General features: G+C 43.7%; 1 protein-coding gene and 1 long non-coding RNA gene across 2 annotated transcripts in view; one reads left to right on the forward strand and one right to left on the reverse strand.

Annotated features, from left to right (window-relative positions):
• GFOD1 (Gfo/Idh/MocA-like oxidoreductase domain containing 1) overlaps nucleotides 1–27,214 on the reverse strand; it is a 150,198-nt gene that overhangs the window by 54,744 nt on the left and 68,240 nt on the right. The gene's annotated exons all lie outside the window — the stretch shown is intronic.
• LOC135230670 (uncharacterized) lies at nucleotides 274–26,864 on the forward strand. The gene is made up of 3 exons (XR_010321240.1): nucleotides 274–359; nucleotides 17,518–17,589; nucleotides 26,731–26,864. It is a non-coding gene; the product is annotated as an uncharacterized LOC135230670 (long non-coding RNA).

Here is a 27,214-nt window from a genome sequence, read left to right on the forward strand (position 1 = left end):
ACGAGGAATCGGCAGGCATGCCTCATTCTGAAGATAACAAAAGAGGTCTGATCCAAGAAAAACCAGTAAAAGCCTTGCTAATGGAAGGCACCCACAGCGGTATTCCAGCTCCAGAAGAGCAGGAAGCCCCCAGCTGGCTGGAATTTGGCTCTTCACTCTCCAGCCAAGGTAAGCCAAGGGTGAGGCAGAGGAAAAGAATGTCTGAGCATTCTTTGGCCAAAATGGGAACAAGCAGCACTCTGAAGCATGCATTGCCTCTTCTCTCCAAGGTCTCACAGCTGCCGTTCCCTGGAGCCCTCGGGCAGCCTGTGAGCAAATCAACCAACCCACGGTGACGCCCTACAGGAACAACCTGGCAGGTAAGATCTCAAGCTCTACCAAGCAGGTTCAATCTAAGGATTCAGGATATTCAGTCTAAGTTCAAGATTCAAAGAACAGTTTGGTCCTGTTCTTTGTACAGATTGATGGGGACAACAGTCAGGAATTATACAGCACAAATACACTTAATATAAAGAGGCCAGTACACACTGAGTTTCTCTTAATGGTGGTAGAGTCATTTGGAAACTAATTAATTAATTTGGTAGCAAAACATGATGAATGTAACGAATGTCATTGAACTGTACACACAAAAAATGTTGAATTAGAAAATGTTTTTTGTGTCTGTTTGTGTACATATATATATTTATCACAATAAAACAATAAATTAAAAAAAAAGAGTCCAATATAAAATACACAAGATGGCTGAGCCCCTACAATGCTTCCCAGAAACCAGGTTCTGGGTTCTACAAGAGGATGTTTTCAATCTGCTTCACAGTTGCCAAAGCAAACCACATTTGTTCTAGAAAGAGATAAAAACAAAACCTGTTGCCATCAAGTCGATTCCGACTCATAGCGACCCTATAGGACAGAGTAGAACTGCCCCATAGAGTTTCCAAGGAGCGCCTGGTGGATTTGAGCTGCTGACCTTTTGGTTAGCAGCTGTAGCTCTTAACCACCACGTCACCAGGGTTTCCAGCAAGAGACAAGTGCTTGTTAATACCAGTCTAAGGCCGGTTTTTATCCTTGGCTAGAAGTCTGTCACTTAAGCTGAGGGTGTTCTGTTCCCTAGTCAAGCTAAGTGGTATTAAACCACTTCTACGTACCCACTAACATTCTAGATGCTCTGGGGAGACTGAAAAAAAAATGAAGCATGAGCCCTGTTCCTCAGGAACTTGGAATGGAGATGAAGATGTGCATATTTGGAAGTGACTTGAGCCTGGAGTAGGTCACACTGAACAAGGTGCCAGCTTGTGTGACGCAGCTTGTGAATGCCATAAGAATCCAGAGAATGGCAGAGCTGGCCAACCCACTGCAAACCCAACCACTTCAACAAAACCAGCCAGCAAAGGAGCAAAAGGCCAGAGCTGAGCCACTACTCTCTGTTAGCGAGTGTGGTGCATTTGTTAACTCAGGGTTAATACTTCTGTCCCTGGCAGGAGAGACAACACAGAGTGGAAGAGAGCAAGTCCTAGAGCCATTCATTTTGGGTTTGACTCTAGCACCCCCACCACTTGCTAGTGGTGTGACCTTGGGCTCCTCACATGATCTCTCTGTGCCTCCACAGTCCCATCTGTAAAATGGGGACCAATAAATAGTACCTTGTGAAAAGAACTTCAGCACAGGCTTGGCACATAGTGAATGCTTGATAAATGTTAGCTATTATTATTATTACCATGGAGTCCCTAGGTGCAAATGGTTAATGCATTCAGCTGCTAACCAAAAGGTTGGAGGTTCAAGTCCACCCAGAGGCACCTCAAAAGAAAAGCCTGGAAATCTACTTGTGGAAAAGCAGCCATTGAAAACTGTACGGAGCACAGTTCTACTCTGACACATGTGGGCTACTCATGAGTCGGTGATGACTTGACGGCTCCTGTTTTATTATTATTGTCATGGGATTGAACTTCTAAAGGGGTTCCCCTCAGCTAAAACTAGGAATTTGCATATTCAGTCTAAGTCAAAAGGCAATTATGTAGCATAAGGCAATTTTAATTTTAAGCTAGATTTTCTGGGAATGGGCTGGGGGAAGACCTCAGATTCTCACGAATACCATTATTATGGTGTTAGTCAGAAGAGATTATAACTCAAAGCAAAGGCCATTGTAACCTCCACTAATGCAGTGGCTAAAATCAGAATGAGGCCTGTTTCCCTTGCTGGCAATCAGGAGCTGCAGTATGCAAGCAGGGATGAAGAGCAGACACTGAATAGAAAGCTCATCAGAGGCCATGTCCTGGAAAGCCTAGATTCAGAGAACGGGCCTGACTCTCTCTGAGAGGATCCCTCTTTACCCTTCACTGCTCACATTCAGCCCACTCCCCAGCATTGTCGCCCAACGTGGGGAAAGCGCTTAAAACTATTTAAGAGACTAGGCTGCAGCCCAAACACTCACCTCTTCTTGAAGTCTGTCCCTCCCCTCTACTACCCTTTCTAGTTCCTGAACACACAGGTCTCCACATAAGACAGATCTGGAACCCTTGACTATGGGAAGGAAACATGGCCTTTCACTGCCAGCCAGCTTGACCTGCCCTTCCAGCCGCTGCACTCCCATTAGCACTAACACCCCTCTGAGTGAGGGCTTTATATTTATTGCTAAAAGAAGAGAAAAGATGCAAATAATCAAAATAAGGAAAGAAAGAGGGGACATTACAACTGACCCGACAGAAATAAAGAGAATTATGACAGAATATTATGAATACCTATATGACAATAAACTGGATTACCTAAATAAAATAGACAAATTCTAAGAGGCATACAACCTACCCAATATGACTCAAGAGGAAACAGGAAGTCTCAACAGACCCATAACAAGTGAAGAGATCAAAGCAGTGATCGAAAACCTTCCAATAAAAAAAAGGTCTGGACCACATGGCTTCACTGGGGAATTCTAGCAAACATTTAGAGAAGAATAGATACCATTACTGCTTAAGGTCTTCCAAAAAATAGAAAAGCAAGCAATACTCCCTAATTTATTCTACAAAGCAAACATAAACCTGATACCCAAACCAGACAAAGACACCATGGTAAAAGGAAACTACAGGCCAATATCCCTTATAAATATAAATGCAAAAATTCTCAACAAAATTCTAGTGAACAGAATCCAACGGCATATTAAAAGAATCATACACCATGACCAAGTGGGGTTCATTCCAGGAATGCAGGGAGGGGTGGTTTAACATTAGAAAATCAATCAACGTAATACACCATATCAATAGAACAAAAGAAAAAGAACCACGTGATCATCTCTACGGATGCAGAAAAAGTATTTGATAAAATCCAATACCGTGTCTTGATGAAAACTCTAAAGAAGACTGGAATAGAAGGGAACCAAAAAAACCAAACCCAGTGCCGTCCAGTAGATTCCAACTCATAGCGACCCTATAGGACAGAGTAGAACTGCCCCATAGAGTTTCCAAGGAGCGCCTGGCGGATTTGAACTGCTGACCCTTTGGTTAGCAGCCATAGCACTTAACCACTACGCCACCAGGGTTTCCCAATATGATTCAGGGCATATGTGAAAAGCCAACAGCCAGCATTATACTTCATAGAGAAAGACTGAGAGCATTTACCTTGAAATCAGGAACAATATAATGGTGGTCACTCTCACCACTTCTATTCAATATTGTTTTAGAAGTCCTAAGCAGAGCAATAACACAAGAAAGAAAGAAAAAAAAAAAGGCATCCAGATTGGAAAAGAGGAAACAGAATTATCTCTATTCGCAGATAATATAGTTCTATATGCAGAAAATCTCAAAGTCCACAAAAAAACTTCTAGAGCTAATAGAGTAATTTAGCAAAGTTGCAGGGTACAAGGTCAGCAAATGAAAATCAGTTGGGTTTCTATATACCAGCAATGAGAAATCTGAAAGGGAAACAAAGGAAACAATTCCATTCACAATAGCATCTAAGAGAATAAAATACTTAGGAATAAATCTAACCAGGGACATAAAGGACTTATACAATGAAAACTATAAAAAACTCCTGAAAGAGATTAAAGAAGATTTAAATAAATGGAAAGATGTTCCATGTTCATGGATTGGAAGACATTATATTGTTAAGATGTCAATACCCAAAGCAGCCTTCTTTACAGAAATAGAAAAACCAATCCTCAACTGTATATGAAATGGCAAGAGGCTCCCCATAGCTAAAGCAATGTAGAAGGGAAGAGCAAAGTAGGAGGACTCATACTTCCCGATTTTAAAACATACTATACAGCTATAATAATCAAAACAGCCTGGTACTGGTATTACAATAGACACATAGACCAATGGAATAGAATTGAGAGTCCAGAAATAAACCCATACATCTATGGTCAACTGATTTTTGACAAGGGTGCTAAGTCCATTCCATGGGGAAAGAGTCTCTTCGACAAATCGTGCTGGGAAAGTTGGATTTCCATATGCAGAAAAATGAAACAGCATCCATGCCTCACACCACACACAAAAACAAATTCAAAATGGATTAAGGACCTAAATGTGCAAACTAAAACCACAAAGTTCTTAGAAGAAAAAGCAGGGGCAACACTGTCAGGCCTAGCTTTTAATAATGGATTATCTAATATAATAACAAAAGCACAAATAGCAAAAGATAAAATAAATGAATGGTATCTCATAAAAATTAAAAAAACTTTTGTTCATCAAAGGACTTTACCAAAAAAGTGAAAAGACAAGCTACCAACTGGGAGAATATCTTCAGAAACCATATATCCAATAAGAATCTAATAACCAAAATATACATAAAAACTTAATAACTTTAACAACAAAAAGACAAATAACCCAATCATAAAATGAGTAAAGAACTTGAATACACATTTCACCAAAGAAGACATTCAAATGGCCACCAAGCACATGAAAAGATGCTCAGCCTCATTAGCCATCAGAGTGATGCAAATCAAAACCACAATGAGATAGCATTTTATTCACACTACAATGGCCAGGATTATAAAAAATAAATAAATAACTGAAAATAACCAATGTTGGCAAGGATATAGGGAAATTAGAACTCATACTCATTGCTGATGGGAATGCAAAATGGTATAGCCCTTGTGGAAAATAGTGTGGTGGTTCCTCTAAAAATTGAACTATCATACAATCCAGCAATTCCGCTCCTAGGTATAGACCCAAAAGACTTGAAAGCAGAGACTCAAACAGAGACTTGTACACCAGTGTTCACTGTAGCACTATTCACAATAGCCATAAGGGAGAAACAACCTAAATGCCCATCAGCAGATGAGTGGGTAAACAAAATGTGATACATACATACAATGACATACTACTCAGCCAGTAGGAGAAATGAAGTCTTGATAACATGCTACAATATGGTGGAGTTGGAAGACATTATGCTGAATGAAATAAGTCAATCACAAAAGGGCAAATACTGTATGACCTCACTCATATTAAAGACAAGAAAAGGCAAACTGTATAGAGAACAAAGTTTTTTAGTGGTTACCATGGGAGGGAGGGAGGGCTAATGATAATGCAAATATCGCATTGATTAAGGGTAGGGTTGTACAGATGATCATTGTAATTGCTGTCAATAAGTTGTATATCTATAAAAAGTTGAATTAGCAAAAGTTGTGTGATAGATATATTTACAACAATAAAAATAAAAGAGTAGCTGCCGAGGCTGCTTAGGTACAACCAAACACCTCAAGGAATTTGATTTCTTGGTTTGGAGGTTTGGGGTCATGGTTTCATGGGACATGCCAGTAAATTGGCCTAACAGCGTGTTTAGTGTTTCCATCTCCTAGTTGTTTGTGCAGTGCCTGGGGCCTCAAAAGCTTGCAAGCAGCCATCCAAGGCACAACAATTGATCTCTATTCACCTGGAGCTACAAAGAAAGAATGAGCATCAGGAATGCGAGGAGGATATGGAAGGCGTGGCTAGCTGTCTCCATGAACAATTGCCTCCTTTGCCTTAAGTCCAGAAGAACTGCATGGTGCCCGGCTACCATTACGAACATTTTGATCTAAGATTCTATAGAAGAATGCTGATCAAAAGGGGGGAAATGGAGAACAGATTTTTCAAATTCTCACGGACTCCAGACTTCCTGGAGCCATGGAGGGTGGATGAACCCCTGAGACAACCTTTAAACTTTAAACCTAAAATATCACCTGTTACATCTTCTTAAGACAAAACAATAGTTTAGCTTAACTAGTAAAAAATGTCTGTCTTGAATATTATGCTCTTTAAGAACTATCTACATGGGGTCAAAGTGACAACAGCAACTTGAAGGATTAGATAAGAGCCTTAGAGGTAATGAGTTTATGTTAATGGGGGAGGAACAACTCAGAAAAGGAGGGTGAGAATGCTTGCACAACTCAAAGAATGCAATCAATGTCACTGAATTATACATGCAGAAACTGTTGAATTGGTATATGTTTTGCTGTCCCTATTCTCAACAACAACAACAAAATAATTTTTTTTACAGTTTGGCTGTCATTGAAATGATACCTCTTAATGAGGTGGGTCAGACACCCTGGTGGCACAGTGGTTAACAGCTACAGCTGCTAACCAAAAGCTCGGCAGTTCGAATCTACCAGTCACTCCTTGGAAACTCTGTGGGGCAGTTCTATTCTGTCCTATAGGGTCGCTATAAGTTGGAATTGACTTGACGGCGATGGGTTTGGCTTTTTTTTAATAATGAGGTGAGTCATCCCACCTCGTCGACCTGGCTGTCTGAGGCAACTTAGTGCAGAACATGAAACAAAGTTCTCAGAAAGTGAACGCTACTGGGTGGCTGCAAATCTCAGATTCCTTCCCACCCCTCATCTTTGCTCAGGGTGAGGCATCTGTCCATGTCCCGGGTTAGAGGGGTGTCTGGCTTAATGCCCAAGGGCATCAGGTAACAAATAAGACCCTCCGTGGTCACTTGACCTCTTTGATCGTCCATTTCCTCAACAAGTGAACATCTGTTTTGGACCATGGACATGGTTGGATGAAATAATAAATACAAAGCACGTAGTTTCGAGTTTGGCATATGGCTGTCATTTGCCTGACCTATTAGCATTATTATCTATATAGTTATTATGATTAGCATCTAGTTTTCTACTCATTCATTCAGCAAACATTTATCTAGCACCAACCATGTGCCAGGAATTCAATGGCAAAAGACAGACACAGTCCTGACCCTCACGGATTTATGGGTCAGTGGGGAAGACAGTCAATAAACAAGTAAGCAAAGAGGAGAACATCGTTTCAGGTCATAGAAGTGCTATGAAGGAAATGAATGGGGTTTTGTTAGATAGGGCAGTTGGGGAAGGCCTCTCTGGAGAAGTGTTATCTAGGTTAAAACTGGAAGGATGAGAAAAAGCCAGCCATGTTGAGAGGAGGCAGCCCTGTTCTGAGCAGAAGGAACAGTGTGTGCAAAGGCCCTGGGGTAGACAAGAGCTTGATGCATCCAAGAAATGGAAAAAAGTCAGTATGGCTGGAGACCCATGGGCAACAGGGAAGGTGTCCTAGGGTGGGTGGGAGAGCTGGGCAGGGGCTAGATCCGTAGCCCTTGGAAAGAAGTTTAAACATTATTCTTAGGGGTGATGGGGAACCTCTGAAAGGTTTTAATCAGGACGGGGTATGTCATATAGATATCCAAAAACCCAAAAACCAAAACCCATTGCCATCGAGTTGATTTCAACTCATAGTGACCCTACAGGACAGAGTAGAACTGCCCCATAGAGTTTCCAAGGAGCACCTGGTGGGTTCAAAATGCCTACCTTTTGGTTAGCAGCCATAGCACTTAACCACTACACCACCAGGGTTTCCTCATATAGATATACCATACCATACTTTCATTATTTACTATGAAAAATTTTATATCTACCCTTTATTGAGTACTCACTATGTGCCAGGCTCTGGGCTCAGAATTTTACATACATTATCCAGGTGAGTCATGGTGGTGATGGGTACAGGGGTGATGAAGATGGGGAGAGAAAGAAGTGGACAGATTCAAGAAGTACCTAAGGGATAAGAGAGTCAGGCCTTGCTGATAGAATGAATGAGGCTCAGGGAAGTACCAGCTCAGCCGGTGGCTTCTCAAACTGTTCCATCCTCCTTATCTCCAAGTCATAATGATCATTTAGGCAAAGAGCAAGATTGAATCAATTCAATTAAATAATTAATCAAGATTAAATCAATTAGGCTTACTTGTAAAACCAAAAACCACCAAACCCAGTGCCGTCGAGTCTGACTCTTAGTGACCCTATAGGACAGGGTAGAACTGCCCCATAGAGTTCCTAAGAGGTGCCTGGTGGATTTGAACTGCTGACCCTTTGGTTAGCAGCTGTAGCACTTAACCACTACACCACGAGGATTTCCAAAGCACCTACTATAAACAACTGTACTTTGAAAGGCAATGTGCTGAATAAGAAGCACATGGTAGGTTACTCTGGACCCTAGGGTACTCTAGCACTCCCTGCTTGAGCACTCTTGAATACTACCTCATGCTTGTGTACTCTACAGTACTCTAGTACCCCATGCTTGAGCACTCTAGAATACTCTAGTACCTCATGCTTGTGTACTCTAGAGTGCTCTAGCACCTCATGCTTGGGTACTGTAGAGTACTCTAGTACTTTATGCTTGGGAATCCTGTCTTTCCCTACTCCCAATGGCTGAATCTAGAAATATTCTCCCAAAGAGCCTGATGACTGATGAATGGTCCCATATATTTAAGTCAGTTCCAAGAACAAGCTAGAGAATTACTCTAAGGACACAAAGTACTAGGGCCGTTTACCAAAGGAGTGGTGCTGCTGTTACAGGCAGAGTAACCTACCGTGGAGGGGTTCTTAACTGCATCATGCCGTCGTGAGGTAAAGACCCAGAACAATGTCAGGCTCAAAGCAGCAGCAAAGCCCTGAGCCCAGGGACAGCTTCTTATCAATGCGGCAGGAATAGAATTGGCGGACGGAACACGCGTTCCTTCGACCACTGCATGACTAACGATATCAGTTGCCACGTCATCCTTGAAACAATAATGCATGTCTGGATAGGGGACCTGCTGGGAAAAGATGAAGTGTAAAGAGTCTAATCTGCCCCTCAGCATAGAGCACATACACTTCTTTTAGTAAGAAAGCATTCTGGAAAACACTGAACACTTCCTTCCACCTACCGATGAATTTCACAACAATATGTAGCAGTAGTAGTGATAAAAAAGTCACAAAATCAAGGTAAGAAGAGAAATGGACTTTCTAAAGGGAAAGGCCTTGGCTGTCCCATTCTCCTACACCTGGAGAGAACTCGCTAATTTGTAGGTAAGCAGAGAAGAAGGCATCAGGCTTGCCTGACACAGTTCAGACCCACGCCTGGACTAAGGTTGTCATTTTTGGAAGCCAGCCACTCATCTGCTCAGTAAAATCTCACACCAAAGCCACTGTAGGAAGCAGCAAGACTATAAATCATAACACAATGGGTAATGGAGAAAAAAAAATGAAGAACCAAGCTAAATGGAACAGAGCGATCTCCTGTGTGGGTAATTGTCTCATTCACATTAATTACTCAGCTAAGACACAAAAATTCTACCTAGACCCACAGATTGATTGCCACATGGCTAAGCAAGAAGGTCCTTTTGCAGACTATGCAATCATCAGGAATGATCTTCCTTTCACATAGAGTTTTCATGACTGTAATATTTACAAAAGAAGATTGCCAGGCCTTTCTTCAGCAGCACTGCTGGCTGGGTTCGAACTGCCAACCTTTAGGTTAGTAGTCAAGCACAAACCATTTGCGCCCCCCAGGAACCTAGGTGACTTAGACACTACCTCTGAAATAATTGAACACAATAAAGGTAGAGACCTAAAAAGTGATAATGAGGCCCTTGCCCTAAATTCAGACCTGGGACACCCCTTTAAAGAATGTCTCTGCTGAAGCCCCTGAATATTTGTTTCATCTACCTCATTTCTTACTCTCAGCTTAAAGCGTTAAAGCTGAAAGGCACCCGAGAAATCAAGCTTTCTAGAGCTCACATTCACGACTAGGCAGCAGTCCCAGCAAGGAGGACTGGCTCATAGCCATACACCTGGCTAGTGGCAGGGTTGGAGTTAAAACGAAGGTCTCCTGAACACGGGTCTAGTGGGGGCCCTTCCTGTTCCACTGGGAAGCTGTGTCTCTGCCCTTTTTACTAATATTATCAATAATACAAAGCCCTAGAAGGAAGTCAAACAGGTGCTGAAGCTGACAGGCATTCAAAATCCATTCCGAATATTGTCAATTTCAGTGTTTCCTGGTCAGACTGGATTGTCTGGGAGCCATAACAGGTGGTTCCTGGTTTTGTGTTTTTTCTTAGGTTCCCATCCAGCAGCAAGCTTGGCAGGGAGGAAAAGAAACAGATGGTTCTTACTCAAGGGTAGGTTGCCATATTGGACTTGTGCTTCACTTCCTGTTGAAGAAAGAACTCAGAAAGAAAGATTCGTGCTCATTTGAGATAAGCATCTTTCCCAAAGGGAATGAATGCAGGAGTTATTAAGCACGGTGACTGTGACCTGGAGGTTTTGATCCCAAAAAGGGCACAGACTATTTTAGAAGTTCCCACTACTTCCTAGAGAGCCCCTGGGTGGAGCAAATGGTTAACGAGTTCCGCTGCCAACCGAAGGTTTGGAGGTTCGAGTCCACCCAGAGGTGCCTCAAAAGAAAAGCCTAGACATCTGCTTCTGAAAAACTCTACGGAGCGTAGTTCGACTCTGACACACCTGGCAACTGGTTACTACTCCCTGGGGAGGGATGGATGCCAGCGAGCTGCCTCCACCAGCTTCAGCCGTACTCCCAAGACACTGAGTTAAAGCAAACATCATTTGCCCTCCTGCAAAGTACACTCCCCAGTGGGCCATTTCTCACTCTCCACTGCCACCACCATCATCTCTTCCCTGGACTGACACGGCAGTGGCTGGCCTTGCTTCTCCTCCTGCCAACTGTTTGCTCAACCAGAGCTGAAGCAAGCTTCTTCAAACAGAATTCAGATCATGTCACTCCCCTGTCAACCCTCCAGGGCCTTTGCAAGACATTTAACACAGAATCCAAACCCTTACTGTGCCTTACAGGGACCTTGGTATTCGGCTTCCCTTTTCCACACCTGCGAAGCCACCACTTCTCTGGCTTCTTCTCCTTATTCACTCCCTTCCAGCCCACTGGCCTCCTTGCTAGCCACTGTTGTTGTTGAGCTGTTGGTTGCTGTTGACCCGGCTTCAACTCATGGCAGCCCCACGTGCAAACAGAAGGAAACATAGCTGGTCCTGCACCATCTTCATGATCGTTGGTATGTCTGAGTCCACTGTTGAGGCCACTATGTCAATTTATCTTGTTGAGGGTTTCCTTGCTTTCACTGACCCTCCACTTTTCCAAACATAATATTCCCATAACATGTCCCTCCTGGTGACATGTCTAAAGTCAGTCAGCTGAAATCTCGGACACTATTCTGTGATCCATAGGGTTTTCATTGGCTAATTTTTAGAAGTAGGTTGCCAAGTCTTTCTAACTAGTCTTAGTCTGGAGGCTCTGCTGAAACCTGTCCACCATGGGTGACTCTGCCAGTATTTGAAATACTGACGGCATAGCTTTCGGCTTCATAGCAACATGCAAGCCACCACATTATGAAAAACTGACAGGCATGGAATATGCCAAACCTACTCCCACCCCTTTTGCACTTGCTGTTGCTTCCATCTGGAAACACGTTGTCCCCAAATTCACATATTTTACTCCCTCGCTTCCCGCAAATCTGTACTTAAATGTCACTTCCTCAGAGAGCCCTTCCCTGACCAGCCCATGGAAACTAGCACCTCCCTCCACCTCTGCCCCCATTCTCTGTCCCCTCCCTACTCCCCTTTGGTTATCCCACTGATCACCAGCTGAGGGGGTGCAAAGGCTTCCTTAGTATTGCTCTCCCCCACTAGAAGGTATGTAAGCTCCCTGCGAGTAGGACTTGGTCTGCTGTGCTCACAGCAGCTGGTACTGAGCAGACACTCAGTACATGGCCTGAATGGAACTGAGCCTCTAAATGAGGTCTGGATGGAGACCTGGAAGGAAGGCAAAAGGAGGAGAAAGCACGCTTTCTACTAGAAAACTCAGGCCAGTGGGGCCCTCTGGTTTCTTTGTGTATAGTTTTGTTTCCAAATATACGTCCTTCTGTCTGTCCACGAAGCCCCCTTTCCAAAGGGTGACAACCAAGTCTCAGAGCATGCTCCGTAGAGGCCTGGCAGGGGGGACAGAAGACAAGGGAGTTGTGAAGGCTTCCCAGAGAGGGCCCCATACTGCTCAGAGCCCAGGGCGGGCCAGTTTCTCAGGCACCTACCAGGGGAAGATCCCATCGCATCTTCTTCCTAGATCCGTTAGCTAGAGGGTGAATGCTAGGGGTGTTAAGAGTAGGAGACAAAAACTGAGGAAAGATAAGAGCTGACATGAACCAAGACAGACCCCGTAACCCTCCTGCAGACATCTTTTCATGTGAAAAGAGGCACAGGTTTCCCCTTCCAATGCAATGCCTCTATTTGCATCATCAAATGGATGCCATCTTTTTTTCTGCATCACTTCAACAGGTATTTATCTTAAATCTCAGGACTTCTATTTATACCTCAGGGTAATGCTTCTACTGGAGCAGAGGAGTGATTTTCTGAGTCTCCGTCATGTGGGAGTACGACACACGAAAGCAATGCAGCAATGTGATTCAAGAGTGTTTTTAAAGATTCTGTGCCCAGTAATTGTGCTTAGCAGAATCTATTCTCAACAGGATGTCATAAATCAGACAAAGGGTTATATAAAAAGATATTCATGAAAGCAATGTTTATAATAAAAAAAAAAAAAGGGAAGCTGGAAACAACATAAATATCTAAAAATAAGAATCGGAATGCATGTAAAATTCCTAGCCCAGAGCCTGGCAAAGTGAGCTCAGTAAAGGGTAGGTATAAAATTTTTATTGTGACTAGTTAAAAAATGTGGCATATCAATTTAAAAAAAAAAACAAAAAAACCCAAATCTATTGCCGTCGAGTTGATTCCGACTCATAGATCCTATATGACAGAGTACAACTGTCCCATACGGTTCCCAAGGAGTGGCTGGTGGATTCCAACTGCCGACCTTTTGGTGAGCAGCCATAGATCTTAATCACTGTGCCAGTAGGGCTCCACAGGATGGGTTATTTTGAAGTCTTTTTCCTTATTGGTATTGTCACATGCATATAAAAATTCAAGTAAAAGGAAAACTAAAATATATATCTATATCCTTTCAGCAGGAGACTGTACATCTATTTGTCTGTATTTTCAGAAAACCTCCGTCAACCTTTCTCTACTTCTCCAACCTCTGCTTTTGACAACTACACAAAAGGCATATGCCGCCCCCAGATCTGTTCTCTCCACCTGAGCCACTGAAGTCTTTATTAGCCTTCCTGCTGAGAGGCAGGTAAAAGAAAAAAAAAAAATCATTCCATAATTCAATCAGCATTTTTAGCATCTATTACGATCTGAACCCTGGCAAGGATAAAAGTCCCAGGAGGGCCTGCTCTGACTATTGGGCTAGAAGCCCACCTTGTCCAAGAAGAGTCTCTAGTGAGGGCCCGGGGGGTTTGCTGGGCAAAGGATAGCCTTTCCCCAGGGCCATCCATCAAAGAGAGAAACCCATGACTGTATGTTTTCAATGGCTGGCTTCTTCCTTTGGGGATGCATCAATGGGCATCAATCTGAAATTATGGCTGTAATTCCTGTGAGGAGACATAGCACCAAAGAAGAGGGAAAATAAATCACTAGGCTTTGAAAGAACCAGAGATTGCTTGTGGGCTCTTCCCCGACACGTTTTTCATCTTCACACACACACACATGCACACACATGCAGGAACCCACACACACTCACTCATGTTCACTCCTTCACATATACAGCCTCATTCATGCATGCACACACGTCAAATACACACCTGTACAAACACACACACATGCACACATGTATACAAACACATACATGCAGGAACACACTCACATATACACACTCATTCACACACACATGCACACATATATGCACACCCTCTCCCTTTCCTCTAATCAGGTCCTTCTCCAATTACAGTTCCAATTCAGTCCTTCAGTTTTGGTGGCCGTAAAAAGACCAAGAAGTTCCCTTTCATGATTTGCAGTGTTGTGAAACCCCACATGGAACCAGAAGCCCAGGGAACACATGCTGCCCAGCTAGTTTCTCAGAAGAGAAAAGCAGACTTTGCAGATGCAGAGAGTGGACCAGCAGGGAGAAACCGGAGGCCCCACCCACCCTGCAGATGAGGAAACTGAGGTTCACCAGGTGATGCTACCTAGGGAGTGTCCACTCCCCGCCCCAGCTCTAATCCATGTCATCACCCAACACAGCCCCTCCTTCATCCTCCCACTCCCCCCACTTACTCGTGATTCATCTTAAATAATGCCTTGATCGTGCTCTTTTAAGGACTATCTATATGGGGTCAAAATGACAACTGTAACTTGAAAGATTAGATAGGAACCTTAGGGAGCAGTGACCTTTTGTTAATAAAGGAGGAACAACTCAGAAAAGGCGGGTGATAATGGTTGCATGGAGCCCTGGTGGCGCAGTGGTTAAGAGCTCAGCTACTAACCAAAAGGTTAGCAGTTTGAATCCACCAGCTGCTCCTTGGAAACCCTATGGGGCAGTTCTACTCTGTCCTACAGGGTCACTATGAGTCAGAATTGACTCGATGGCAACGGGTTTTAATGGCTGCACAACTCTAAGGATAATCTGTGTCACTGAATTGCACATGTAGAAACTGTTGAATTGGTGTATGTTTTGATGTGTATATTCTCAGCAACAACAAAATAAATAAAATTTAGGAAAAAAATCATGCCTCGAAGGAGTCCCTGGGTGGTGTGAAAGGTTAATGTGCTTGGCTGCTGTCTTAGTTATCTAGTGCTGCTGTAATAGAAATACCATACGTGGATGGCTTTAACAAAGAGAAGTTTATTTCCTCACAGTAAAATAGGCTAGAAGTCCAAATTCAGGGTGTCAGCTCCAGGGGAAGTCTTTATCTCTCTATAGGCCTTCTCATCAATCTTTCCCCAGGTTAGGAGCTTCTCTGCTCAGGGACCCCAGGTCCAAAGGAGGCGCTCTGCTCCCGGCACTACTTTCTTGGTGGTGTGAGGTCCCCCTGTCTTTTTGCTCACTTCTCTCTTTTATATCTCAAGAGATTGCCTCAAGACACAGTCCAATCTTATAGACTGAGTCCTGCCTCACTAACACAACTGCTGCCCATCCTCCCTCATTAACATCACAGAGGCAGGATTTACACATTATAGGAAAATCACACAATACGGGGAATCATGGCCTAGCCAAATTGATACACACATTTCTGGGGGGACATAATTCAATCCATGACAGTTGCTAACCAAAAGGTTGGAGGTAGGAATCCAAAGGAGGTACCTCAGAACAAAGGCCTGGCAATCTACTTCTGAAAAAAAAGAGCCATTGAAAACTCTGTGGAGCACAGTTCCACTTTGACACGCATGGGGTCACCAGAAGTCTGAGTTGACTGACAGCAACTGGTTAATGCCTTGAGGAGCAGAAGCAGACAATTCCTCTACCGTGGAGATACTCACAAGTCTACACTTAGACCCTTTGCAAGTAAATCGCTGGTAGCTCTCCATGGATGAGAAGAAGAAAAGAAACCCTTCATTCCTTTTGATTCAGATCATTTCCATCTTAGTAGGAAGCATGTGTTTGCCCAGATACCAGTGGGCTGGTTCCTTTGTTTAAACAAAAGGCTTTCCTGAAAGCTGCAGGGAACCAGAGGGCAAAAATTCTTAGCAAGAATTTTCTCTTTTAGTGGAAGCGGGAGGTGCCCTGGTGGGGCTACACTACCCTGGTTTGGCAGTTCTGGAAACTTAGCTAGTAGACGCTGTGTGACTGTGTGACCGGTTATTCCACCAGAGAGTCTCTCTTAAATCCAGCTTGAATTTAACTGGGTATTTCATCTACATCCAATTTCATCTTAAATATATGTCCTCCAGGTAGAAGAGAATGCCCAGGGAAGAACACGGCATTCATCATGTCTTACAGCTGCTTTACTGAGAACTTTCCAGAGAACAAGCCAAATGGTCGAAACCTTTGAAAACCTGCCTCACTTCCAAAAGAAAATAAAGGAATGAGATCTCAGACAGCATAACATACAGAACAAATGTATGGTGTCAAACATAGTACCTGGAGCACAGACGGCAATATATAAATAGTAGATTGCTAGAAAAAGACATTATGTTTGGTAAAGTAGACGGTCAGCAAAAAAGAGGGAAACCCTCAGTGAGCTGGATTGATACAACAGCTGCAACAATGGGCTCCAACATACCAATGATCATGAAGATGGCACAGGACTGGGCAACATCTTGTTCTGTTATACATATGGTCGCCTTGAGTGAGAATTGACTCGGAGGCAACTAACAACTGCAGATCCCCTCACGGCAGCATTCAATAGAGGCCAACTTCCCAACGACGGCTGAACTCATTCCCCATGACACTGACACGGACACTTCTGAGAAATACAGCAGGAAGTCCATGCAAGGAGCACCTGCTACGTGCAAAGCACCAGGCCAGCCACTCTCCTTAGGTGCCACATGTAACGCTGAGAACGTGGTCAGGCCACCTTTACCCTACAAGTCTTCACTATGGAGTCGACTCCAAATCATGGTGACCCCATGTGTGCCAGAGTAGAACTGGGCTCCATAGGGTTTTTTTGTTTCTTTTTTTATTGTAAAAATATATGTAACCCAACATTTACCAATTCAACAGTTTTCAAGTATACAACTTAGTGGTATCAATTACATTAATCTGGCTTTGCAGCCCTTATCCTGAATGGATGCCAAGTTTCCCACCACCATAAATAGCAACTCATTTCTTCCCAAACAATGGCTCCCCATCTCTCTCTCCCTCCTGCCAGTGGTAGCCGCTAATAAACTATGGTCTTTATATATTTGCCTATTTTTGTCATTTCATGTAAGCAAGATCATAGACTATTTGTCCTTTTTGATTGATTTATTTGTAGGGCTTTCAATGGCTAATTTTTCAGAAGCAGATCACCAGGCCTTTCTTCCAAGATGCCTCTGGGTGGACTCAAACCTCCAACCTTTCAGTTAGCAACCAAGCGCAGTTAACCATTTGCACTAGGGATTCTAGTAAGTAGCAGAAAAAAAATAGCAGAGCCAGGATTAAATGCAGACAGTCTGACTCCAGGATCTATACTTTTGCCACTCTTTCAGGTCTATGCTTGCCCATGCCTGAGCTAAGATGGAAAAGATTAGGAAGGCCCAAAAATGGCTCACAGACCCATCTAAAGACTGCGTGGCTGTTCATTGAAACCCCTTATGGAGCTGCTCAGTGGAATAAGCCAGCGTCGGCCATCCTTGTCAGAGTCTGAAAGCTTTGAGTCTCCACTCCATCCATCTTTCTTGCATGGCCTGACCTCGTCCGTGCTAGCACCTGTCAGATCTCACCAGAAAGCTGATTAGAAATAGTTTTAATGTGGTTCTTACAGAAATCAAAAGGAAGATGGCACCCGCGTTCACCAGTTCTCCAGAGGAGGAAAGATCTGGACCACCACAGCCACGTGAGTACAGGCCAGGGGCGGCCGCTCAGGTTCTGCCTCCCAGTGAGCAGTTCCACCCCAAAGTCTGCCGGGCACACGATACAAATGTCACAAAGTTTTGCTGGGCACTAGCTGATGTGCTAGCAGGGGGGTCAGGCTAGGACTTGATCCCTGGTATGGTTTATGCCTCCCGTAGGGAGTTCTGGGTCAAGGAGACTACACGCTACAACAAAGCCAGCCACAGGCCAGCCTGCCTGGACTTACAGTACAGAAGGTACTGTGCCAGGTGGCACGCACAACTCCTGGATTTATCCCACTCCAGCCCTTAGTACATTATCTGGATCACAAGGGGAGAAAGCAGAGTAGTAGGAGGCAGAGCTCTAACAGAATAAGACACAGGCCTGCCCTGTTCCCAATAAGACAGCTACAACCTCTTCTCCAACTTCCTAAAGCCCATCAGGATCCCAGCTACACTTCCTGCCTGTTAGAAACCTATGGTTGGTGGGGGAGGGGATGGGGTGGTGGTAGTATCCCTGGGTGGTTCAAATGGTTAACATGCTTGGCTGCTAACCAAAAAGTTGGAGGTTCGAGTCTACCCAGAGGACTCAGAAGAAAGGCCTGGCAACTTCCAAAAAATCAGCTTTTGAAAACCTTATGGAGCACACTTCTACTCTGACGTACATGGGGTCTTGAGTTGACTCAAGGGCAACTGATTGGTTAGAAGCCTGGGAAGTTGCTTTCTGCCCCACAGGGCTGAATGATACCTGCTAGCATTCTGCAGGCAGCCAAGGTGGGTAAGGTCACAGGACAAAAGCCTGGGGTGAGCAGTAGGAACAATTCCCCTGGGGACCCAGAAACAGTCGTCTGGGTCAATTGATATGGCAATCTCTAACCAAGGGACACAACCCCCATCTGTTAGTTCATTGTACTGTGGTAGCTTGCATGTCGCTATGATACTGGAAGCTGTGCCACCAGTATTTCAAATATCAACAGGGTCACCCATGGTGGACAGGTTTCAATGGAGCTTCCAGACTAAGACAGGCTAGAGGAAAAGCCTGGAGATCTACTTCCAAAAATTAGCTGATGAAAATCCTATGGATCATAATAGAATCTTCTCTGAGACTCCGACTCTCTTACTTTGGCCATGTCATCAGGAAGAATCAGTCGCTGAAGAAGGAATCATGTTTGGTAAAGTGGAGAGCCAGCAAAGGTGGACACAACAATGCACTCAAGCATACCAGCAATCATAAAGACGGCACAGGAACAGGCAACGTTGCATTCTGTTGTACATGGGGCCACCATGAGTCAGAGCCAACTCAACAGCAGCTGAGAACAACAAGGAACAAGGGACAACCCAGTGCCTTACCTGCAGAATGGGACTGGGGACTAAGCTGGGCCAGGGGCAGGGAGCCCTTTGCAAATGTCCACATTCTCTCTTGCTTGTATTGCACCGGGAAGGCTGGCTGGGAGGAAGAGTGAGGCCCTGTGGCTGCTGGAAGGCTGGGGGCAAGTCTCAGCTTGTCCTCTTGTTACCTGTGTCTTGGGGCATGTTATTTAACATTCTGGATCTAAGTGTACATTTCTGCAAAGCAGGAATATAATAACATTGAGCTCCAGAGTTGCTGTCATGAGCAATAGTATATGAAAGCATTTTTGTAAACCATGCAGGAAGTTTGGAACAGCCCCAGTGTCCTGTTTGGTGGGAGCCCACAGGACAGACTTGAAGTAACAGAGGCTCCCAACACATAGGGCTTTTTCAATTTGACTACTCCTCTTTGAAATGATATTTTCAAGGTCAAGCAGTCTGCCCAGAGCCCACGGCCCTATGTATTCTGTGTACACTGCGCCTTTGAAGAAGGTATGTGCATACAGGAGGGCCTGACTTTCAGAAAAATCCTAACTGTGCAAAAATCTAAAACCGACAAAATGGGGAGCTCAAATGAGGTAACAGATATGCGTGAACTGTGAAGAGTTAAACACAAGATTAAAAAAAAAGTACAATTTGTAATAAACTTCTCTGACGCCTTTAGGACATTCATTCAATTTATATAATATTGAGGTACTGTATTAGTTTTATAAGATTGCTGTAATGAAGTATACCACCAACAGGGTGGCTTAAAACTACAGAAATGTATTCTGTTATGGTTCTGGAGACAGTCCAAAATCAAGGTGTCAGCAGGGTCATGCTCCCTCCAAAGGCTCTAGGAAAGGATCCTTCTTGTCTCTTCACGGTTCTGATAGACCCATGTGTCCCTTGGCTAGTGGATTCATAATTCTGATCTCTGCATCTGTTGTCACATGGCTGTCTTGCCCCTGCATGTCTCTATCTCCTCTCTTTTTATAAGGACACCGGTCCTGTTGAATTAGGGCCCACCCTACTCCAACATGATCTCATGTTAACTAATAACATCTGCAAAGATGCTATTTCCAAACGAGGTCACATTCACAAGTACAGGTGGCTGGGGCTTCAACATACTGTTTTAGGGAACAAAATTCAGATACCGACTTTTCACAAATACAGCTATCACATTCGACAAGGGACAAACACCCCACCATCTGCTATACCTTGGGCTTCCTTGGACTGTGCACATACGGAATGCCTGGTGCAGGCCCCAGGATATCAGGCTGAGCTTTGTGACCTTGTGGTCACCAGGTGTGTGAAGGGACTACTAAATTTTGAGGAGGTCAACTCTGCCAAACGAGAAAAAAGATTCAGGTTCTTGATGGAAGCGGCTGAGTACACCCTTTTCAAATGTCTCCAAGCCTGCCAGAGCTCAGAGGCCTGACAGCAATCCAAGCTACATCTACACGAGCAAAGTTGAAAGACTCGCAGGATGGAGACTCCCAGGTACCTTCCAGATAGAAAAGGCCAGGTGGAAGCAACAGACATTGCCTTTTCTGCTAACCATGTTTTAATTCTGAACTCCCTTTTTCTTCTTAGTGTTTGTTATGGATTAAATTGTGTCCCTCCAAAATATGTGTTGAAAATGAGGCTACATGGGCACATCAGCCCAGGGGCAAGGACAAGAAGACAGGAGGTGATAGGAAAGCTGGTAAGGGGGAACTCAAGGTCAAGAAGTGGAGAATGTTGACATGTCGTGGGGTCAGCAACCAATGTCACAAAACAGTACGTGTATTAATTGTTTAATGAGAAACTAATTTGCTTTGTAAACCTTTATCTAAAGCACAGTTTAAAAAAATATGCATTGAAATCCTAATCTCTATACTGGTAAATAAGATCGTTTGGAAATGGGGGGGGTTCTTTTGTTATGTTAATGAGCTCATACCAGTGTAGGGTGGGTCCTAAACATAATCACTTCTGAGTTCTAAAAAGAGCAGAATTGACACAGACACTGACTGGGAAAAGAGAAAGACAGCAGAGACTGATGCTCTTATAACCTTGGGAATGACAACAGATTACTGGCAGCTACCAGAAGCTGACATAGATAAAGAAGCACCTACCCCTAGTGCCACGCTCTGAATTTGGACTTCTAGCCTCTAGAGCCCTGAGAAAATAAGTTTCTGTTCTTTAAAGCCACCCACTTGTGGTATATCTGTTACGGTAGCACTAAAACAGTGTAAGAAAAGGAGTGCCAACCCTCCCTCAGCCCTATTTTCAGTGTCTTCCCAAGCCGTGGCCCTTTCTGTGACTTTTGGCCTCATACTGAACTTCTCTGTTCTTGTCCCAGTGCCCCTTTTGACAAGACCTCAGCTCTACTCATCCTAGAGGGACACCAGCCACTGCGGTGTGAAAACTGGAGGCAGGGGAGGAAGTGGGGAGCCAGAGAGCGAAGATGCCACTTAACACCCTTGCGACCAGCAGTGGAAACGAAACTTGACATCTTCATTTTCCCACCGCCTCCTGATCTCAGGAACCCAGTGTGGCTGCGCGGGTTTTTTGTTTCCGCTTTGACACCCAGCACATTAAAGACTACCTAAAGAACAAAGAAGATTCAAGTTGTTAAATCATGAAGCCTGAGGAAGGGTTTCTCTCCAGCTCCTCTCATTGAAACACACAAAGTGTTTGTTTGAGGGAATCCCCCCTCATCCCCCAGGGCAGTCGGGAGGGAGCCCTACTTTCACTTATCTTCACTCTGCAGCTTCCTCTCACACTTCCTCTCGAAACGCCACAGCCTCCTTGTAAGAGGAAATAGTTCTCTTTGGTCCTTCCTAAGGAGCAGAGGGCTGGGTGGGTTATTCAGTAATTCTATTAACAAGGTTGTCATGGAATTAATTGTGTCCCACCAAAAGATATGAGGAAGTCCTAACCTATGAACATGACCTTGTTTGTAATAGAGTCTTTAGAAGGTATTCTCAGTCAACACAAGTTCATACTGGAATAGCGTGGGTTCTAATCCAATCTGAGTGATGTCCACATGAAAGAGGAGACGCAGAGAAACACAGAAGGAAGACAACCATGGGACAAGGGAATTATGCTGTGGCTACAAGCCAAGGAATGCCTGGGGCTACCAGAATTTGGGAGAGACAAGGAAGGATCTTTCCCTAGAGCCTTTGGAGAGAGTATGGCCCTGCCTACACCCTGAAGTTCAACTACTAGCCCCCAGAACTGCGAAACGATAAACTTTGTTGTTTAAAACCAAAAAACCAAACCCCTTGCCGTCAAGTTGATTGCAACTCATAGCGACCCTATAGGACTGAGTAAAACTGCCCCATAGGGTTTCCAAGGAGCGCCTGGTAGATTTGAACCGCCGACCTTTTGGTTAGCAGCTGTAGCTCTCAACCACTACATCACCAGGGTTTTTGTTAAAAGCCACCTAATTTGGGGAACTTTGTTATGGCACCCTAGAAAACGAACACAAAGCCCACCGGGTGTTGTAAGATGTACACATTCCTGCCTGGTTAAAAAGTGCCGTATTGCTCATACGTCTAGACTGGAAAGTGGGGATAAATACCTTAATTGGTACCAAAGTTCCTGATCATGTGAAACTAGTCTGCTGGAAACTCAGACAAAACCCTAAGAACACAAGACCAGGCCATGTATCTATAAACATGTACTCCTGAGTTGCTCACAAATGAAACACGGAGGAAAGGCCCTAGGAGGAGCCAAGGTGGGTGGGATGGATCGGCTCCATGATGGATGATAGATGGAACCAGACCTGAGATGCCCTGTTTGGCAACGACACACCTCCCAGTCTCCTTCTCTGCTGCCCTTACAAAGAAGCAACACAACAGGTTGCAGGGAGGGAGTGGTCTCCTGCTCGGCTAGAAGCTGCCACTGTTCAGAGGGCTCTGTGGCCCCAACCTGAAATGGTGACTGCACTGGTGGGTTTGTTTATTTGTATACTATCAACCGGGACATGCTACCTGCTTGTTGCTGTTTCAGGAACTGCCAACTGCCTACTTAACACACAGACCACAGTTGAATGTCAGAGACTATGAGGGGGTGAGCCCCTCGGGCAGAAAGGTTTGGGTTTCCTGCTGGGCAAGAACTAGGAAATGATCAAAAAGCTTTACCACAAGGCTAGTCAGGGGGTGCCCTGGTCCTCTGGGCACAGCCCACACACTCAGTTGTGGTTCTCAGAAGCAGCTCTTGGCCCTGGGCTCTCTGTGAGAACCAGAGCAGTGCACAATACACAGTGTGTCATGGAATCGATCGAGTGGGTTGGTGAAGAGCACCTTTCTTGAAAGAATAGAACAAAACAGAGAATAGAGCACATCACATGTAATAAGGGAAATATTGTTTTGTGAAAGTATTATTTAAGTTTTATATATTCACATAACCCGTTGCCTTCAAGTTGATTCCAACTCATAGTGACTCTATAGGACAGAGTAGAGCTGGCCCATAAAGTTTCCAAGGAGCGCCTGGTGGGTTTGAATTGTCAACCTTTGGTTAGCAGCCGTAGCTCTTAACCACTATGCCACCCGGGTTTCCATATATATATTCATACAGGTAAAAGTTATATAGAGACATACATGTAGTACATTACATTATTATACAAATATGCTAGTACACACATACTATACATATACACGGGTTGCTAGGTGGTGCAAACAGTTTGTGCTTAGCTGGTAATTGAAAGAAAGATTGTTGATTCCAACCCACCCAGTGGTACAGCAGAAGAAAGGCCTGGTGATCGACTTCCATAAAGATTAAAAACCAAAAACCAAACCCAGCACCATCGAGTCGATTCCGACTCACAGCGACCCTATCGGACAGAGTAGAACTGCCCCCATAGAGTTTCCAGTGAGCACCTGGCAGATTTGAACCGCCGACCTTTTGGTGAGCAGCTGTAGCATTTAACCACTACGCCACCAGGGTCTCCTCCATAAAGGTTACAGCCAAGCAAACCCTATGGAGCAGTTCTACTCTGTAATACATGGGACGGCCATGAGTCAGAACCTACTCCACAGCGGCTAACACCAACAACATACATATACACCCACGTGCATTTATTGATGTGTTCCAAAGTGAGCGCAATACTTCTGGTCTCATACGTTCTCCCAGAGCATTTTTTTTTTGACGGCTTTACTTTTTTTTAAAATCATTACTGTTGTGGCAAATATAGACATAACAAAACATCAAACATTTGCCATTTCAACATTTTTTATACGTACAATTCAGTGACATTAATGATGTTCATCACGTTGTGCCACCATCACCAGCTCATGACTACTTGATGAACAGAGAGAATCTATGCCCTTCACCTTGAATTTGGGTGGTCTTTGTGTATCACCATCAAAGGTGATACAGCTTCTCTCTGGCTCGCTCTGTGTCTCATTATGCTCAGGTTTAGAGCCCGGCCACCATGCTGTGAGGAAGCCCAAACCACATGCAAGCCCAGCTGAGGTCCCAGTCAAGGGCCCGTATCACCTGCCGGACAAAGGAGTGAGTGAGCCTGCAGATGATTCCAGCCTCTCGCCGTCTTTAGAGTCACCCAAGATGACGCATTGTGGAGCAGAGATGAGCTGTCCCCACCAAGCCCTGCCCAAATTACAGATTGAAGAGCTAAATACATGACTGTTATTGTTTTAAGCCATTACTTTTTTTTTCTTTTGTAATAACAATACATATATTTTTAAAAAATATTTTGTGATTTTGGAGAAAAATCACATGGAAAATTAGGTTCTTATTTAACAATTTCCGGTGTTGAAAGGTCAGCAGTTCTGACCCACTAGCCGCTCCCCAGGAGAAAGATGTACAGTCTGCTTCCATAAAGTTTTCAGCCTTGGAAACCCTGTGGGGCAGTTCTACTCTGTCCTATAGGGTCAGAATCAGCTCGACAGTGGTTTTTTTTTTTTTTTTTTTAATGCATATTATTCAGCAACATTGGTTACACCTCTCGCAGTGTGTCGGCATTCTCATTATTTCCACTCTGGTTGTTCTGTTTCCATTAATCTAGTTTCCTTGTCCCCCCTTACCTTCTCATCTTTGCTCTAGGGTAAATGTTGACCATTAGGTCTCATGTAAATGATTGTATGGAGGAACACAGTATTACAGGCAATATTATTTATTTTATGAGCAACTTGGTCTTTTGGCTAATAGGTGATCTCCAAGACTGGTTTGAGTTCCAAGTTTAAAGAGTATCCCAGGGCAATAGTCTTGGGGATTCCTCTAATCTCTACTGATCCAGCAAATCTGGCCCTTTTTAGGAATTTGAGTTTTGTTCTACATTTTTCCCCCATTCTATCTGGGACCATCTATTGTGTCCCTGGTTGGAATGGTCAGTAGTGGTAGTTGGGCACCATCTAGTTCTTCTGATCTCAAGGTAAATGAGGCCATGGTTTGTGTAGACTATTAGTCTTGTAGACTAGTTTCTTCTTTAAGTCTTTAGTTTCCTTCTTTTTCTTTTGCTTCAGACATACAGAGCCATCTTTGATGGCTGCTCACAAGCTTATAAGACCCCAGATACTACTCACCAAACTAGTACGTAGAACATTATCTTTATGAGCTGTTATGCCAATTGACTGAGTTGCCCCATGAGACTATGGTCCTAAGCCTTCAAACCCACAAGGTGTTTGATTATATCTAGGAAGTATCCATAAACGTGCCCCCATGTGCTTTATTTTATATATGAATATATATACAACACGCACAAACATATATATACATTTGCCTACAGAAACACACATGTGCCCCTGTATATTCATATGTGCTTACCTGTACATATATAAACATGCATATCTACCTATGTAACCACACACATATATTTTGGTTGTTATTACTGTTGTTGCAAAAAGTGTATGTGTTGTGGCTTTTACCAAAATCATCCCTTATTCTTGTGTACTTAGTGTCATCTTTTACTTTGGTCAAGTTGTGCTGACTTCACCCTTATTTGGTATTGCCTTACGCGTCACCAAAACTAACAAGTGTCTACTATCTAGAAAGTGATTCCTCCTCCGTCTCCCCCACACCTTTGGTAACCACGAAAGAATGTTGCTTTCTGTATGTATACCTATTCTTATCTTTTCATAATAGTGAGATCATATAGTACTTGTCCTTTTGTGATTGACTTATTTCACCCAGCATGATGACCTCCAGATATACCCATGTTATAGCATATTTTGAGAACTTACCATTATTCTTTATGGTTGCATAGTATTCCGTTGTGTGTACATACCACAGTTTGTTTTTCCATTCATTTGTTGATGGGCAGTTAGGTTGTTTTCATCTTTTTGCTACTGCGAATAATGCTGCAACGAACATAGGTGTGCATGTATCTGTTTGTGTCAGCAGTTTCAGTTCTCTGGGGTATATACCTAGGTGTGCGACTATGAGCCATTAAGTTTTGGGGTAGCTCATTATGCAGCCACAGATAAGCAGAACCACTAGCTTGCAATGAGAAATAATATTTCTTACTGTGGGTCATGTCAAAAAAGTTCAGAAAACACTAAACTAGACCATGAAGTATGAGCAAGACTGAAATCTACTCGTTCATTTCTGCTCATACATTCGACTCATTTACTTTATAAATATTTACTAAGCCTGGAACTAAGCTAGATATATATGTCATAAAATTGAATTATGTACCCCCAAAAATGTGTGTATTAGCTTGGTTAGGCCATGATTACCAGTATTGTGTGGTTGTCCTCCATTTTGTGATTGTAATTTTGTGTTAGAGAGGATTATGGTGGGATTGTAACACCCTCACCAGGTCACATCCTTGATCCAATCTTTTATGCTAAAATCTTTTCTCTCTCAAGAGATAAAAGGAAAGAGAAGCAAGCAGAGAGTTGGGAACCTCATACCACCAAGAAAGCAGTGCTGGGAGCAGAGCACGTCCTTTGGACCTGAGGTTCCTGCACTGAGATGCTCCGAGACCAAGGGGAGATTGATGAGAAAGGCCTTCCTCCAGAGACGAAAGAGAGAGAAAAAGCCTTGCCCTGGAGCCAGTACCCTGAATTTGGACTTGAAGCCTACAAAAGTGTAAGAAAATAAATGCCTCTTTGTTAAAGCCACCCACTTCTAGTATTTCTATTATAGCAGCACTAGATGACCAAGACAATATTACATATTATTCATTTAGTCTTTCCATCAATGCTGAAAGGACCTACCTCATTATCATTCCTATTTTACAGAGGAGAGAATGACTGAATCCTCCGGGCCCTAGATAACAGGTAAATTCTCAGCCCTGTTCAGGGCAATACCAAGGTAGGGGAAAGAAGGGGAGAAGAGCTGAACTTCATA

This window comes from Loxodonta africana, chromosome 1, assembly GCF_030014295.1.
Source record: "Loxodonta africana isolate mLoxAfr1 chromosome 1, mLoxAfr1.hap2, whole genome shotgun sequence".
Lineage (NCBI taxonomy): Eukaryota > Metazoa > Chordata > Mammalia > Proboscidea > Elephantidae > Loxodonta > Loxodonta africana.